This window comes from Lissotriton helveticus, chromosome 7 (assembly GCF_964261635.1).
Source record: "Lissotriton helveticus chromosome 7, aLisHel1.1, whole genome shotgun sequence".
NCBI lineage: Eukaryota > Metazoa > Chordata > Amphibia > Caudata > Salamandridae > Lissotriton > Lissotriton helveticus.
In genome coordinates, this window is record NC_136068.1 from 986,978,769 (window position 1) to 986,997,401 (window position 18,633).

Genomic DNA, 18,633 nt, shown 5'->3' on the forward strand with positions numbered 1-18,633 from the left:
GCCTTGGTTTACCGCTGCACTGTCGGCTACGCGGCAGCAGTGCAAGGTAGCCGAAAGAGCTTGGCGGGCACAATATGACACTGCTGCCAAGCTGACCTATAAAACGGTGGTCAAGGCTTATCACCGGGACATTCGCCTGGAAAAAAAAGCGTATCTAGCCAGGAGAATTGATGCTGCTTCCAATTCTTGCAAGGAGATATTCTCCATCGTGAGAGAATTTACCTCACCTTGGTCGAACACCTCGGACCAAAAACCATCTGGTACCTGGGCTGCGGATCTTGCTGATTTCTTTACGAGCAAGATCCAACGCATCCAGGAGTCATTCCTGGTACCAATGTCTGTGGGCCAAATTAAACGTGACATCAACATATTGCCACAGGCTGGGCCTAGGGTGACGTTGAGTGTGTTTCCTCCAATCTCTGCTCCGGACTCCCTGGCTTTGATGGGCAAATTAAAATCGGGTTCTCCCCTTGACCCATGCCCGGCTAAATTTCTAGCGAAAGTCGCGGAGGTGATCAACCCGTTGGCTAATCCGCTTTTGAATCTTTCACTGAGGCTTGGTGTGGTCCCGCAAACCTGGAAGCAGGCGATGGTGATACCCTTGCTAAAAAAATCTGGTCTAGATCCGAAGGCCCCAGTTAATTATAGGCCCATCTCCCTGCTGCCGGCCCTCACGAAGATTCTGGAAAAGCACGTTCAAGGCGTGCTTTCCAATTTTCTGGAATCTAATGAGATCTTGCACGCCACCCAATCGGGCTTTCGTCCCCATCTTAGCACGGAGACTGCGCTCCTGGAGGTTTCGGAAACCATTAAAGGGGTTCTGGACTCTGGGGGCAAAGTCATGCTGGTGATGTTAGACCTGTCGGCGGCTTTCGACACCGTTCCCCATGATGGTCTTCTCGCAAGACTTCGCGAGATAGGCATACAGGGGACGGTGTTCGACTGGTTTTCTTCCTTTCTTGCCGGCCGCCGGCAGACGATCTGGGCCCCGCCTGATTCCGCCGTGATGCCGCCTCTGGGAGTTGGGGTCCCGCAGGGCTCTGTTTTGAGCCCGACCCTCTTTAACATCATTATGACCCCGTTGGCGGCACTGGTGGAGTCGCATGGTGCCCAGATCGTATCCTATGCGGATGACACCCAGCTCCTCTTCTCGTGTACGAGAGGAGGCGACTTTGATGGGGAGAGTATTCGGGATTGCCTTGGGGCTGTTTTCCATTGGTTCCATCTAAACAGCCTCAAGTGCAATTCCGACAAGTCCGAAGTACTGTTCTTCGGGTGTGACACCGAACCCGTCTGGCAGACTTGGTGGCCTCGGGATATGTTCCCTCCATCCTGTTCCTCTCAGGTTGCAAAGAATCTAGGGGTGAAGCTGGATAACAGGTTAACCTTGAAATCTCAGATCCTGGGGGTGTCGGGCATGTGCTTTGGCATCCTTAGGATGCTGCGGAGGTTTCTTCCTCTGTTATCCGTGGAACATAGGACGCTGACAGTTCAGGCTCTGATTGGGTCCAGGTTGGATTATTCCAACGTTCTCTACCTGGGCCTTCCGGAGTACTTGCTGCAGCGCCTTCAAGTGGTGCAGAACGCCGCGGCTAGGGCAATCTTCGGCCTTAGTAGGCGCTCTAGTGCCTCGGGCCTTCTGGTAACTTTACATTGGTTGCCCATCCGCAAGAGGATCGCCTTTAAGGCTCTGACCTTGGTCTATAAAGCTCTTCACAAGGGGGGAGCTAAGTACCTTCAAAAGAGACTGGTCTTTTATCATCCGACCAGATCTCTGAGGTCGGAATCCCTGCACCTTGCTGTTGTCCCTCGGGTAAAGAAAGCGCGCCTTGGTGGGCGCTCTTTTGGATTGCTGGCATCTCAGCTATGGAACTCTTTGCCGCTGGCCCTGCGGGGAGCCACTAGCTTGCTGGTTTTTAGGAAAGGCCTTAAAACGTGGCTTTTTACTCAGTAGCCGTTCTCTCTTGAATTTTTGGCTTACTGTTCTTTTAGTCTTTCTTTTGGTGTTATGTTATTATGGTGCAGCTTCTTCGCCTTCTCCAATAAAAGCGCCGGGACACTCTTTTTGAGTAGCCGTGCGCTATAAAAATGAACTAATAACATAACATAACATAACATAACTTCTATTCAGTAGTAAGAGAGATTTTGTGGAGTAAAATAAAAGTCTGGAACATACTTCCTGGTATGTTGCAAGTTATTCACCTATTAAACAAATATATGGAACTGGGAGGAAGTCTGAAGAAGTGGACTTCTGTCTACCAAAATCAAAACAAGAAACTAGCTTAAGCAGGGCTGTATTTTAATCTAAGCTCTTTTTTATGGTTGAATCTGTTTGAGACACTATAGTTTATACAAGCATTTACAATGCAATAGGTCTCAGGATTGCAAGTTTTTGAGCTATTGGCATTGTAACTGGCAATGCCTTTTATGAAATTAAAAAGCATACTCATTTACAATACCAATAGGTCAAACTTTGGCAAAAAGAGAGGCCTAGCGCTCCAAACGAAAAGCGGACGCCATTGTCCCCATTAGTCAATAAATAAAATAGTGCACACCGACTTATAACGCAGACCGTGTAACTAGCCAAGTAAAAGGTCCAGTCGTTTTCGGAGGTAACAACTGCAGGCAAAGCGGCACCATGGTGGGAGTAACACGCCTATTTACGAATCAGAAGCCAGCATTTACGAAAAACAATGAGACAAGCCAATGTCAACAAGTGTACCATCTTAAAAATACAGAAAACAATGTTTTGTACTCTTTTAGCATGGCCGGTCATAAATACTGGCTTAACCAGTGTTGATGCATTTTAAAAGCATCTGGCATTTGCAAAGCCAATAGTGGTGCCCACAGAGGGTTTGCACAGTGAGACTAGTTGGCTCTGCCAATGTTTGCTGGAATGTATGGCCTACAAATTCTGGACAGCCTCCCCCCCGGTACAGAGACATTTTCACTCGGCGTGACACATCTGTCTTAATGCAAATGATGGGGACACAGGACTGAAGGACCTGGGGTTCTGCACACATCTTTTTTGGCTCTTCTGTGCCTCTCCTCAGCTGCCTCTCAGCAGTGCAGCCTTCAGCGATTAAGAGTAAGTTGAGGCCGAGACACCAGGGCGCCTCGAGTACGAACCAGTGGCGGATGAAGGTGCACAAAGAGCTAGACATGGGAGTGCTGCCCACCCGATAAGGCACCATCTTCGCTGCTAGCCTGACCTGTGAGGTAAGTGCCCTGTGGATCCTGCTAACCTGGGCTCAGAGTGGTACTGCGAGGATAGTGCTTCGTGGTTCAGAGGTCCATAGAAGTGTCCTCCCTTGCATGCACGTTTACGGTCACCATTACACGCACTTGCACCTAAGGGTGGTACCCTCGGGACTGTGTAAAGGTACAGTGCACTATAACTGTGCATTTCAGTCCCGGTTATGCGCCCATGTGTTCCAGAGTCGCACCTCAGGGAGACACCTTGAATGGCCTTTTACCGTCGCCAGCCTGAAAATGCAGTGAACATGGCAGGCACAGCTTATACAGCCTCCTCCACGCGAGGGAGACGCTGCGTGACACACCCGTCACATGGCCGTCCACAGTCTATGGGCACACGCACACAGTCAAACTTGCACAAGCACACACACGTGTACATTCGTAAACAGTCACATATGCATCGCACGCAAATGCGCATTCTTATGTAGATGCGTTATTCTTGTATATTACTATATACACATACAAACAAACTCGTGTGCACCTTCACAGGAATACATACCTGTATTCAAATGTATGTTTACCATCAGTACAATCGGGTATACGAACATGCACAAACTGGTATCAATCTATCTGATTGGGGGGCAGGGGCAAGAAGTATTGTGGGAGCCCCGGTAAGTAACAAACAAGCAGCACTGAAAGCAATCGCTTTCGCGATCGCTATTGCGAACAATTAAACGGCATGACTGCGCGGCTCTCCTCAAGTACGAATGACAGGTTTTGTTTTCCCGTTCAGTCCAAAATAGAATTTTGTGTCGCAATCGGTGAGCGCTAGGAGGATTATGAAATATGCATATATACGCACAATTGCTTTATGTAACCGGCAAACAAAACAATGTCGTCTGACGAGCGGAGCGGACGCACATTATGCCAAACACGACAGAAGACGGTCAGGGTAGGGATTGCCACTTCCAGACTCCGGGCATGAGAGTGTGCATAGTTCAGGTACTGCCGGACACGGCCTTTGTCAGAGACTCCGGGCACGAGAGGGCGCCGGGCTCAGCTACTGCCAGACAAGAGCTGGCCACGCGCACCATTAAGAAGCCTGGCGGGGTCGGATTCCGACGCGCGCCTTGGGATTGGCCCGTGCGACGTCACGTGAGCTGTCTACGGTAGAAGCTCACGTGCGCGACCCGATCCGAAGACGTGCGTCGGAATCCGATGCCGCTATAGGAAATGCTGGGTGCGCGGCCAGCTCTTGTCTCCCCTTCGTCGCGTTTTTCGCCTGAGACGCCGACTATAGTTCTCTGGCGAGAACGCGCTTTCAGAGCGTTACTAGCCGAGACCTAATAAAAGGGTTTGGAGCCCGTCCATTGCTTACCATTTGTGGGTTTCTTTGTCACTCTTCTTCGCTGCCTCCCAATTGGATGGTGCATGCCAAACCTCACTATTTGTTCCTTTAAGAACCGAGCACAAATGGATTCCTTCTGATTAGTGTCCGCCTCTGTGATTATGGTACTATTTCTTTTTTTCCCCATGTTGCTTCTTCAACCCTCTCAACCAAGCCTTTGCCATGCTGCTACCCCCGTTCCGCTCGTCGTCGTCTTTGTTGCCTGTAACCCCACCTCCATCCCCGTCCTTGGGTGCCCGTCCTGCACGATTATAGCTTGAAATGAGGACTGACTCTGTTTACAATTGTTGTTTTTAAATTGCAAACAGTAAAACAAGACTCTCAAAATGCACAGAGATAAATAATGCAACCTTGCTGTGGAAATAAATACAAAGGTTTAAGGAAAATGGTATTTAGAAGCCTCCATCATTCGAACTCCGTGCAAAGCCAAGTGCGTGGAAAGATGTTTCAGCTGTGGCAGTCTTTGGCATGCCTGCCTCTCAGACCCCAAACATGACCGGCACAATGTATTGTCCATGCGCTAATTCGCACCGCGATTGGCAAAAATTTGAAAGCATTCAATTACTTAATTACAAAATGCAAAAAGTATGATTCGAGAGCTGCAGAGCTCAAATTGGCACTACCAAAAGTACACTGTTCCACCCATCCGTTCTTGTGAGCATCTGTCTGTACCAGGGCATGTCTGCCAGTGTGATCCATGCCTGACACTTTGAGCCAAAAAAACAGAAGAGGGTCTTGACTCCAAACTCAGCAAGGCCGAGTCAACCTAAACTTATGAAGAACAAAAACAATTGCCAATGCTGAGAGTCAACAAATCAAAAGCAACAACGGAAAACTGGTGGTTATGAATGTATCACAAAAACACCTGCTTTATAAATTGCAAACAATACTTTTTAATTCCTTTTATCGCAATTCTTATCAATTTTTGCATTAACACAATTTTAGTACATGGGAATACAAAAACATTTATATACAATATATACAAAAGGAAAAAGCAAAACAACACAATTGTATCACAGTATTTACATATCAGACACTCTTGGCCAATCCAATCACACGACAATTCTTTCAAACCAAAACAACACTCATGTAGGAAGATAAACAAAAAAGGGGGTGGGTGGGTCTCGATGTCAAAATGGGGCTTTCAACGATATAATCGAAGGCGAAGTATAACTGAGTGAAAATTGTCTTTAAAGCAACGTAGAAACGGGCTCAAACAAGGATCCCCTATAAATTTAATGGATGTCTTTAGAGTTGCTATCACTCCAATGACCCGAGACCAAGTGGGTCGACGCGTTTCGAATCTCGTGAATGCCGAGATTCTCCTCAGGACCAGTCATGGAACTGCAAACAAAATAAAATAAAAAATGATTTTGAGGGCTGAGACCTAAAAAACGAGCATGCCCCTATTCTGCAACACACAGGCGCCAATACCTTAAATTCCTCACGTTTGGATGCCACTGGGGTAGTATTCCCACCGGAGTTAATTTGCTGGAGCTGGAGAGGGAGATAGAATGAAAGTGACGGAAAGTCTCAGTGGGTGCTGATTCATACTCCAACAGCGCATTCACACTCGCTCAAACAAACGCTCTTACCCGCTGGAATTCAATTGCGGATCCTCTCAGTGTGACTCAAGCCAGCTGTCCACACGCGCCCGCTGCAAAAAGACAGAGTGGCGCGATCAAACACGGTAAGAATTACTCATGGGAAAGCCTTCTGAACCAGACTGCTGGGGGCAAAAACGGGGGCCTGGACCTACCTTAGCGGGCAGCTTAGATGCTTGAGCCTCGTCTCACTCGGGGTTTGGGTGCGACTAGGAAGTTGCTTCCTGGATGTAAGTGCTGAGGCCACTCCCCCGCAGGATTGCTGGGAGATGTAGTTTGGAACAATCATTCCTCCGCAAATTGTCCTATAGACCGTGGTGGCTTCGCCCTAGTGTACAGGAAGTCTCTCAACTTGGTTTATAGATCTCCGAAATCTCATTGAGTCCGCTGAAGGCACTATTATATTTCATAATTAGCAGCGCTTCGCGCTGACTTAGCTTTGCCTCCACATCTCCTCCTCGCGCGTCCTTTTCGATTTTGGACAGAACAGTCCATCTGATGTCGGTATTTGCATGATTTTGAGTTTCCCAATGATGAACTAGCGGGGCGTTCTCGATCTTGCGACAGATTCTTGATTTATGCTGCGTTATCCGTTGCCTTATTTCCTGTGAGGTCTTTCCAATATAGACCTTAGGGCAAGGGCATACTATAGCATACACCACATTGCGTGTTTTACAATTAGTAAAAACATCGTGCCTCCAATGGATGTTGTTAAAGGAAAACACAGACTCCTCTATTGTTGTTTCGCAACAGGTACAAGTCCCGCACTTGTGATGTCCTTTAGTTGGTGGTAGACCGAAAAGGCTCCTCACTGTGGGTGCTTTGTTAATAGGCAGAGCTGCTCTCACTATGTGGTTGGCCACACTTTTGTCTTTTTTATAGGCAAATAGCGGAGGTGTCTTGAAATCCTCATGGAGGTCCATCAGTAAGTGCCAATTAGATGTGATCAGTTTTTTGTGTTGATTGACTGCTGGACAGAAGGTGGTAACGCAGACTAACCTTTTTAAATCTTGTTTGACTTTTTTTTAGAAAGCCGACCGATAGGAATAAAGCTTTACACTTCACCAGCAACCACCCCCGCAGCCTAAGACAGAACCTCCCGTTCGGACAGTTTCTTAGGATACGTCGAAACTGTTCAAACAAAGAGGAATATTTTGAACATGCCAACCAACTGAAAGACCGCTTGATCCAGAGAGGCTACCCGAAAAAACTGCTGAAAAATTCCATCAAAAGAGCGTGGTGGACCCCGCGGGAAACACTTCTGCAGAAAAAAGTCAAACAAGATTTAAAAAGGTTAGTCTGCGTTACCACCTTCTGTCCAGCAGTCAATCAACACAAAAAAACTGATCACATCTAATTGGCACTTACTGATGGACCTCCATGAGGATTTCAAGACACCTCCGCTATTTGCCTATAAAAATGACAAAAGTGTGGCCAACCACATAGTGAGAGCAGCTCTGCCTATTAACAAAGCACCCACAGTGAGGAGCCTTTTCGGTCTACCACCAACTAAAGGACATCACAAGTGCGGGACTTGTACCTGTTGCGAAACAACAATAGAGGAGTCTGTGTTTTCCTTTAACAACATCCATTGGAGGCATGATGTTTTTACTAATTGTAAAACACGCAATGTGGTGTATGCTATAGTATGCCCTTGCCCTAAGGTCTATATTGGAAAGACCTCACAGGAAATAAGGCAACGGATAACGCAGCATAAATCAAGAATCCGTCGCAAGATCGAGAACGCCCCGCTAGTTCATCATTGGGAAACTCAAAATCATGCAAATACCGACATTAGATGGACTGTTCTGTCCAAAATCGAAAAGGACGCGCGAGGAGGAGATGTGGAGGCAAAGCTAAGTCAGCGCGAAGCGCTGCTAATTATGAAATATAATAGTGCCTTCAGCGGACTCAATGAGATTTCGGAGATCTATAAACCAAGTTGAGAGACTTCCTGTACACTAGGGCGAAGCCACCACGGTCTATAGGACAAGTTGCGGAGGAATGATTGTTCCAAACTACATCTCCCAGCAATCCTGCGGGGGAGTGGCCTCAGCACTTACATCCAGGAAGCAACTTCCTAGTCGCACCCAAACCCCGAGTGAGACGAGGCTCAAGCATCTAAGCTGCCCGCTAAGGTAGGTCCAGGCCCCCGTTTTTGCCCCCAGCAGTCTGGTTCAGAAGGCTTTCCCATGAGTAATTCTTACCGTGTTTGATCGCGCCACTCTGTCTTTTTGCAGCGGGCGCGTGTGGACAGCTGGCTTGAGTCACACTGAGAGGATCCGCAATTGAATTCCAGCGGGTAAGAGCGTTTGTTTGAGCGAGTGTGAATGCGCTGTTGGAGTATGAATCCGCACCCACTTAGACTTTCCGTCACTTTCATTCTATCTCCCTCTCCAGCTCCAGCAAATTAACTCCGGTGGGAATACTACCCCAGTGGCATCCAAACGTGAGGAATTTAAGGTATTGGCGCCTGTGTGTTGCAGAATAGGGGCATGCTCGTTTTTTAGCTCTCAGCCCTCAAAATCATTTTTTATTTTATTTTGTTTGCAGTTCCATGACTGGTCCTGAGGAGAATCTCGGCATTCACGAGATTCGAAACGCGTCGACCCACTTGGTCTCGGGTCATTGGAGTGATAGCAACTCTAAAGACATCCATTAAATTTATAGGGGATCCTTGTTTGAGCCCGTTTCTACGTTGCTTTAAAGACAATTTTCACTCAGTTATACTTCGCCTTCGATTATATCGTTGAAAGCCCCATTTTGACATCGAGACCCACCCACCCCCTTTTTTGTTTATCTTCCTACATGAGTGTTGTTTTGGTTTGAAAGAATTGTCGTGTGATTGGATTGGCCAAGAGTGTCTGATATGTAAATACTGTGATACAATTGTGTTGTTTTGCTCTTTCCTTTTGTATATATTGTATATAAATGTTTTTGTATTCCCATGTACTAAAATTGTGTTCATGCAAAAATTGATAAGAATTGCGATAAAAGGAATTAAAAAGTATTGTTTGCAATTCATAAAGCAGGTGTTTTTGTGATACATTCATAACCACCAGTTTTCCGTTGTTGCTTTTGATTTGTTGACTCTCAGCATTGGCAATTGTTTTTGTTCTTCATGACACTTTGAGCCAGCTCTGGCTCTTCATAACCGAGCTTTGATTTCTGTTCATTGTAGTTTGGCTTTAACATTACATATTCGGGGTTAAAATCTCAGCATTCAAATTCTATTTCTTGAAAATCCCAGGACTGAAGTTATCACCTATAAAATAGGGCCACTTGTCATCTATGTATGTGCACATATTTGTGCAATATGAGTGCGCTATATGTTGTCCTTACGCACTAGTGCCTGTAAGTGTGTTGTCTGTGTGTGCAGAAGTACCCAAACGTATTGTCTGTGTGCATGGAGGCGTCTGTGTTGTGTCTCTGTGTATGAGTCTGTCTGGATACAAGAGTGACTGTAAGTGGACTGTCTGTATACACGAGTGCCTGTTGGGTGGTCTACACAAGTATGTTATGTTATTAAAATTTCTAAAGCACAGCTGTTACCCTAGGGTGTCCTGGCCCTGAGTGCTGCCCAAAAGGTTCCAGCGAAGTGCAGGATCTATACTCTCAAAAGCCAAGTTTTCAGATCCCATCTGGAGGAGAGGAGCCCGATTGCATTTCTGAGGTGAAACGGTAGGTTATTCCAGGCCATAGAGGCAGAGGTAAAGAAACTCCTGCCGGCCCATGAGGCTGTTTTAACTAAGGGAATGGTCACTTGTTTTGCTGTCAGGGAGTGCAAGGTTCTACTAGGGACATACCATTGAAACCGTTGTTTTAGATAGTCAGGATCGTTACCATTTAGTGCCTTGAAAACTGTACAAAGGGCTTTGAACTTAGCTCGCTGTTTCGCAGGAAGCCATTCAAGCTGTCTTAGTTCCCTCTTAATTGAGACAAACCTATGAGTGCCCGTCAATAGCCTGGCTGCTGCATTCTTCACTACTTGGAGTTTGTTCAGGAGTCTCCTTAGGATGTTCAGATAGAGATCATTACAATAGTTCAAGAGTGCCTTAAGGAGTGCTGTAACTGCAGTCCTCAGGCTATCATCAAAAAGAAGAAACTTTATTTTCCTCATAATTCTGAGGAGATAAATACATGAGGAAACAATCCTATTGATCTGGTTTTCAAAAGTGAGTTTCTTGTCAGCAATCAACCACAAATTCTTCACCTTTTCGGCTGGTCAGGAAGCATTCCCAATTCACTAGGCCACCAATCCAGTGTCCAGATATTAATGTTATTCCCGAAAATGATGACTTCAGTTTTCCCGGAATTCAGTCTCAGGCAGTTGGACGCCATCCAACCCGAGATAGCTTTCATGCAGTTGTGACATTTCCTGACGGTTTCGGATTCCTGGCCATGCTGAAGAGACAGTACTATTTGCATGTCATCCGCATAAGACATCAGTTGGAACCCAAATGTTCTTATCATGGCTCCCAGGGGTGACACGTATACATTGAAAAGTGTGTGACTCAGGGAGGACCCCTGAGGTACCCCACACGGCAAGGAGAAGGGCTCGGACCTTGTCCAGATCCACTGATTGTAATCTATCAGTAAGGAATGATTTAAGGAGGTTCCAGGCCATGCCTTGGACTCCATTTTCTGATAACCGATCCATCAAAACTTTATGATGGACCGCATTGAAGGCCGCCGAGAGATCCAATATCATCAAAATCGCTGTGCCTCCTTGGTCCAAGGCCTCTCTAGCCTCCTCGGTGGACTTGATCAAAGCCACTTCGGTGCTGTGTTCCACTCTGAAACCAAATTGCGTTGGGTCTAGGGTGTTGTTGGTCTGCAAGAACTGACTGAGTTCCACGTTCAAGCTTTCTCGATCATTTCTCAGGTAGTGGGAGGGGGAGATAGGTCTGTAGTTGTTCGGGTCTTTGGGGTCGAAGTTCTGATTTATAAGTAAGGGCAGGATCGATGCCATTTTTCATTTTTTGGGGAAACGTCCCCCTTCAAAAAGTGGTTAAACAAGGAAGTAAGAGCTGCCGCAATGGTTTCTGGAATTATCTTCATCACGTTGGCCTGTCATGGATCCAACGGAGAACCAGTTTGAACAGACATCAGGAGTTTAATCAAATCTTGTGTCTCCAAGGGAGAGAAGCTGTCTGTTAATGTTGCCTTTGACACATTGGCGGAGTCTCCATTATCATTAGCTTGTATGAGGGCAAAAGATGAGAATATGGCTTCCAACTTTAACTGAAAAGCAGAGGCAAGATTTTCGCACAATTCAGAGCTGCTCTGAATTTTAGGCGTTTGGGGGACTGTGAGTTTAACAATCGTTCTAAAGAGTTCTTCGGAGGAGGATTTTGCCAGGTTTATCTGCTCCAAAAAGAACCTCTTTTTGGTGTCCTAAAGTGGTGTCTTGTAGAGGGAGAGACTTTATTTATAGGCCTCTTTGTCGGTCTTGCAGTAGCCACTTCTCCAGAGTCGCTCTAGCCGTTTACAGGCTTGTTTTTGTACTTTTAATTCTTCCAAGTACCAGGGAGCTGATCGATTGATCCGTTTGGGAGTCCACCATTTTACCGGGGCAAGTTTATTGCAAGCTGCCTCTACCCATTCCGTATAGGCTGCAGCTGCATCATCAATTCCCTCAGGAAGATCATGAGCAGTCGCTTTCAGTACGTTTCCTAGCTCTATACTAATACCTTTCCAGTCCCTTGTGGTTATCTTCTCCTTAGGCTCAGATTTACTTTGGGAATGTGTTAACCATGCCACATCAAATAGAATTGCAGAGTGATCAGTCCTCAGGAGTGGCAACACTGCTGCACAAGTCAGATTGTGATGGTTAGAGTACATCCTATCCAGAGTATGTCCTGCTGCATGAGTTGAAGCTTCTACCCCCTTCTTGAGATCCCCCCAATTCATCACTTGGCACAGCTTTACACTATCTGGGTCTTTGTTATCCTCAAGGTAGAAATTGAAATCCCCCATTACAGTGAAAATATTTGAGCATAGCCCATCTTCTAGTAGTGTCTCAATAGAATCCAGAAACTCGACTCTGGGACCAGGGGGGCGATAGAGAAGAATTCCCTTAAATGTGTCATGGCTAGAGTTGCGTACACTGAGCGCCAGAGCTTCACAAGCAGCGTTTGAGGCTGGGAGGAAGGAGGGTTCCAGTGAGTTATGATAAATAACCGCCACCCCACCCCCTCTCCTGATGGATCTATCATGTGAATAGCAGAGAAAACCCGGCGGTATTGCTTTAACTAGATCAGGTCCTGAGGTATTGTCAAACCTGGTCTCCGTTCTTATTGCCAGCTTTATTTTATGTTCAACAACCAGTGACCTCGCATTTAAAAGTAGACATTTGAGGGGGGGGGGGGAGTTTACCGTCCTTTTTGACACTACCTCTTTTATGACATGGCCACCCACAGACCGATTTTGGATGATAGGATAGGTCTGACAGCACATGGGACATGTACCTGCTCAGTCTGTGTCCATAGCTTCTGGATAAATCCCGGGGCAGTGAACTTTCCCACAATGTGGATTTAGTCTCATGAGGAAGTCACTAGAATAGGTAATAAAATCTGACTCTGATGAACCAGGGGGACGGGCCCTGAGCCCGGTCAGAGTGAGGACAGGTGCAGACGGGCTTGCCTTAGGCACGCCTTTGGCGCGCCAGAGGGGCACACGCTGAGCGCGTCCTCTGCACGCTCACGTCAGTGTGTCTTTTGTAGGTGGCGGCTGGACAACTTGCCCAGCTCTCCGGCCCCAAATCCCTCTGGAACAGAGCATTGCAAGCAGCAGGATAGAATAGGTGAAAATGCGACGTGCAAATTGGTCAGGTAAGTTTAAAAACAAATTAGACCCAATTCCTGAACAGTACTTAAAACTAGTAGCGAGTGACAACTTTAAAACCATTAGATCCTGGCGAGCATTGAACACAGCTCGGTAACCAGCAAGGCAGCGCTGCGCGGTGGCGTCAGTGTGCCTTTTGTAGGTGGTGACCGGATCACTAGCCTGCTAACCCCACAGTGACTATCCAGCTCTCCGCCCCCAATTGTCTCTTAACTTGTCGTCTTTACTTGTGTGTCTCTGTGTACACACCAGAACTCCGTCTTGTTTGTTTGCTATACCAATACGTCTTGCACTGTCTGCCCTAGCCAGGAAACTGAAGCCTGGTTGAACGGCCCTCTGTTACTACAGCCAAGGAAATTAGGAATCTCGTCTCTCCAGGTTTGTTTTTTCTCCGGCCGTGCAGGCTCCAGCAGAGTCCAGCTGCCGACATTCCTGCTCCTCCGTCCTTGAGCGCTGCCGCCACCTCCAGGTGCCCCTCTCCTCATAGCAGTGGTCGAAGTGGGGAAAAAAAAGTAGGGGAACTGTGGGTAGAGAATCAGGGGGCGGGAATAACCGAAGATTGAATCAGAAGGCGGAGTCAGGGGTGTGGCTAGAAATAGCAAAACATACCAATTTTTAGTACGTTTAGCATTTCACTGACCCGTTACAGCTTATAACGTTATTTAATTAAAAGAATGGATATGTTTATTTGAGGTTTAATTCAGGAAAAAGCAAACACTCATAGGGAATACAGGTTTATGTAAAGCATGTGAAATATAAGCAGGAACAACATGTTACCTTTATGCTTTTACGCTCATTGTTCAGAAATCCATGATTATTTTTTGTCTCAAACATTGAGGTCATGAATGCAGGGCTCCTCCTATACAATGCTCCTGCCCCATCACCTCTCCTGCCCGTCACCTCTCCTGCCCCGTCACCTCTCCTGCCCCGTCACCTCTCCTGCCCCGTCACCTCTCCTGCCCCATCACCTCTCCTGCCCCATCACCTCTCCTGCCCCATCACCTCTCCTGCCCCATCACCTCACCTACCCGTCACATCACCTGCCTGTCACGTCACCTGCCCGTCACTTCTTTTGCCCGGTCACCTCTCCTGCCCTGTAGCCTCTCCTGCCCTGTCGCCTCTCCTGCCCCATCACCTCACCTACCCGTCACATCACCTGCCTGTCACGTCACCTGCCCGTCACTTCTTTTGCCCGGTCACCTCTCCTGCCCTGTAGCCTCTCCTGCCCTGTCGCCTCTCCTGCTCCATCACTGCTCCTGCCCCATCACTGCTCCTGCCCCATCACTGCTCCTGCCCCATCACTGCTCCTGCACCGTTCACTGCTCCTGCCCCCTTCACTGCTCCTGCCCCCTTCACTGCTCCTGCCCCCTTCACTGCTCCTGCGCCCTTCACTGCTCCTGCCCCCTTCACTGCTCCTGCCCCCTTCACTGCTCCTGCCCCCTTCACTGCTCCTGTCCTTTCACCGCTCCTGTCCTTTCACCGCTCACACCTGGTTACTGCTCTAGCTCATGGCCCGTCACCTTCTCTGCCCCGTCACCTCTCCTGCCCGTCACCTATCCTGCCAAGTCACCTCTCCTGCACCATCACTTCTCCTGCCCCGTCACCTCTCCTGCCCTAGTACCTCTCCTTTCCTGTCGCCTCTTCTGTCCGGTCACTGCTCCTGCCCAGCTCACTTCACTCTGTGTACAACATTGACAAAGGTGTCAAGCAGTGCTGGCTGGTAAAGTTTGAAAGTGGTGAGGTGTAAAATGAAGACACCAATTATCAATTAGTGAGCAAACATAAGTAGGCATAAGCTAAAGAGGAAGGGAGGCATGGTATATTGTTGACTGGACAGGATAAGCCTGGTACCAATAGTGTAGCGTAAAATGAACAGTGTTATTAAACAAAAGAGAAAAAGTTAAAAAAGCTTGGTGCTGGGTACTTTTATGATACGTCTTATGGGTCTACCAGCACAATACTCTTGACAGGTCAAAACGTGTCATTGCTAGCTCTTTCAAATTATTCACAAGAAACATTATTTTGCACTTCATGTGTTTAACGCAGTTCTCGCTCTTTTGCTCTGCAAAGCGATGAGAAGAAAGACTTTCAAATCACGTCATTTGAAAACACACACACAGCCATTTAACATTTCAGCCAGGGCAATGCCAAATACTTTAAACTCACCAGGGCCTGCACATGTTGACTTGCAGCCAAGCACAAAAAGACAGTAAAAAGGTTTGCATGGCGTTCTGCAGTCATACAGACAATTCCAACCCTTCTCTTATAATGGTGTACAGTTTCCTCGCTGCACTCCTGGCTCTTCTAATGCACCTCCGCAGGTTGCTAAAGGAAACAGCAGGCTGCGCGCACCACGCGGTGGCACTTCACCAGTGCATCTGTTTCTAAGTTTTGAAACCCATTTCACTGGTGAAATTAAATCCTGACTAGAATAAATGTTAGCGTACAGCAGCACCATGAAGTGAGAGAAGGAAAACAGACATAGTGGCTGATATGTAGTCACTATGGTAACACGTAATTAAATTCGCACATGTGAGCCCCCTACTAAAAGTATGTGCAATCACCTTCGGATAAAGTCCGCGCTACATAAAAATGCATTAAATAAAAAAAAAGATCGTGAAGATAACAAGCCACGCATTCACATTTATCTGTAGAACATTAACAGCGCCAGGGGCTAGATTCCGGGGTTGAGTTTGCCGCCTCCATCCACTAACCACACACACACTCACAACTCGTCACAAGATAGCCACTGGTGTCAAGTTCCCCACAGTACCCTGCTTGGGGAAAGCTCATCTCTAATCTCAGGGCCACTTGATATGCTAAAAGCAGAGGGCGGCGCATTGTCATTCGAAAGAGGTAATCAGCCTCAATCGGAATGACAATGGGCCTCCTCGGTCTGTTTTAGTTCCGGGGGGGCTGCTGCAGCCTCTGGAGTTCACAGAGAAGTGCAAGCAGCCCCTGGAAGCGAATGAAAAAAGTTTTAAAGTTGGACTATTCTTGCCGTCCCGGGACTCTTTTTTGAAAGCAAGAAGTAGGGGATCGGACTGAACAATTTTTTAGAAGTAGGGGCACGCTGTGCCCACCGATCCCCCCCCACTTCTACCACTGCCTCATAGACACTCCCGCCCTTCCTCAAGGTCACTGGTGATACCAATGTGCAGTGCAGCTGAATTCGACGCAGAGCTTTCTGCCGCGCTTTACAAAGACAAAAGTTAGGTGGGAAAGCTTATTACTATTATCACGGTCTGGCTTGACAGGACAAATGTCGCCAGACAATTATGTGAGAACCGTAAGGAGAGGGACTTTGGTTCCGCTCACATGTTGGGAGCACATGTTTTGATTGGCATAAGTTGTGTGCTTTTACAAACAAGCATTGGCAAAGCCCATATGTCTCGCCTATGTGAGAAATATTGGCTTAGTCAATGTTTTTTATACATCTTGTACAGCAACACATCTGCTATGCAGCATTGCTAAAAGAAAAAAAATAAGCGCTATTACGCTGGCTTCTTTATAGTGTCTTTTTTTTCTTTCAACCATGCTTCACAGCAGCCACTCAGTTGTATACTGTGGCAAAGAACACATTGGCAAAGCCAAATAACTCTACTATTTGGCATTTCAATGTTTCTAAGTCATTTCGTACAGCTGCGTGCGGGGCAAAAAAAAAAAAGTGGGGGAACTCACTGAGTTAGGCATTTTGTGAAAGTGACATCATGGTGCGTGGCTTCACAGCGCAACATCAAGGCATCAAAGGAAGTGACATCACAAGCTGTGACATCAGATCTTAACATTTCAAACACATATTTTCAGGTCTATCATGAGTACATTTGAGCATATTGTGAGATATAACAAATGAAATTTTGCCACTCGGTTATGCCAAAAAAGTGACGCATCCCAGACGCAAAATGTGGGCCTCAATTTATACTTTTTATTTTTAATCTGACACAAAGAAGTTGGCAACAAGGAGAAACTTAGCAGTACACATGTTCTGCTTAATTAGTTGCAAAGTCTGCACTTTAAATGTCTTATGGGGTTAAGGCACGTGCTACAGAGATCTTTGTGTGCCCAGGAAATCTCAGGGAATCATAATAATGGTTGGTAACTTTGGAGGGTAATGCATTTTCTGGAAAGATCTGTGATTTTCTCTAGTCTCAGTTTTGAGTCAAAATAGAGTAGAGGGGGAGGGGGCGTGGCTTGCAGCCGAGCATGGCGGCAGCATAGAGGACGAGCTCCGTGATTAGAGCGGCCTCTCCTTCTATCCGTATATACATCCGGACCACTATCTACTTCTGTGGGGGTCTACCTGCAGCCCGGGACCGGGCGGACTTGACGGCGGTGGCTCTGGTGGCGCTTAAGACCCGAGAGAGCGAGCGTTCCCCGTGCTTCCACAAGGCCTACGCGCCGGTGCGGATCCAGGGGCTCAGGTGACATCTCGCCCCGACAGGAAGTCCGAGGTGCCGGGGCTGGCAGAACCAGAAGCTCCCGGTGGACGGACAGCAGAACGTCACCGAGCGGGCAATCAGCCGTTTGAGCCAGGTGACAGCAGCGGACCCCCACCACGCATAGCAAACAGACTCCGGGACGGGGGCGGCTTCGACGGCGGCTGACCGGCGGAGATGGAAGACTGTAGGAGACGCTGCAAGCGCGTCATTACCTTCGCGCCTGAGACCCGGTGGGCGCAGCGTGCGAAAGCTCCTGACATTCAGTGCGTCCTCGGCTGGGGGTGCGGGGGCCGCTTGTGCACTGCCGAGCGCCGGTGAGCGGACCACGGACCTCGCAGAGTGGAACAGCGCACTCACACGACGGCCCAGAGCCAGGGAGAGGTGCCGGACGGTGGGGTGCGGTGGTCGAGATTCGAGCAAGGAGCATCCCCATCACTCGAGGGCACAGTTACCATACCGCCACGTGCGGCACACCGACTGCCACGATCTCCCCGAGGCCTACCGCTCCCGGCGCATCTTTGGGGTCCCATTGGGCGGTGCCCCACCACGTGGCTGTGAGAGAGTGCGGACGACCCGAGCATCACTGGGCCACTGCCAGGGGCACACGCCTGTGGGCATCGGAACGGAGTGCACCGAAAATCACGGCCCTACAGCCGAGAAGCAGAAATAATCAAGCCGAAGTCGCCAACCACTGCAGAGACACTTGTGGGGGACGCACGTCACACCGTGATGGCCGGGAAAGGATCCAGAGGGGGTGCAGCACAAACCCACCTAGAGAAATACGCTTATAATAAAGGGGCGTCCTCACCGCCAGAAGGGCAGCAATCCGGCCGGAAAACAGGGGATGGGGCAGGCGAGAGCCCAAAGGCAACGTTGGATGATGTGATGCGCACCTTGATGCAGGTGCAAACCACAGTGGGCTCCATCTCCACAGAAGTCACGTTGCTGAGAGCGGACCTTCACAAAATCTGAGAAAAAGTGGGCTCACTTGAGGTGGTAACAAAATCTCTGGTTGAAGATGTGTCGGAGTTGCAGACGGCAATGGAACGTATCACAGCGGAGAACAAAGCGTTAAAAGAGAAGCTGGACGACCAGGAAGGGAGGTCAAGGAGGAACAACATAAGGATCTTGGGAGTTCCGG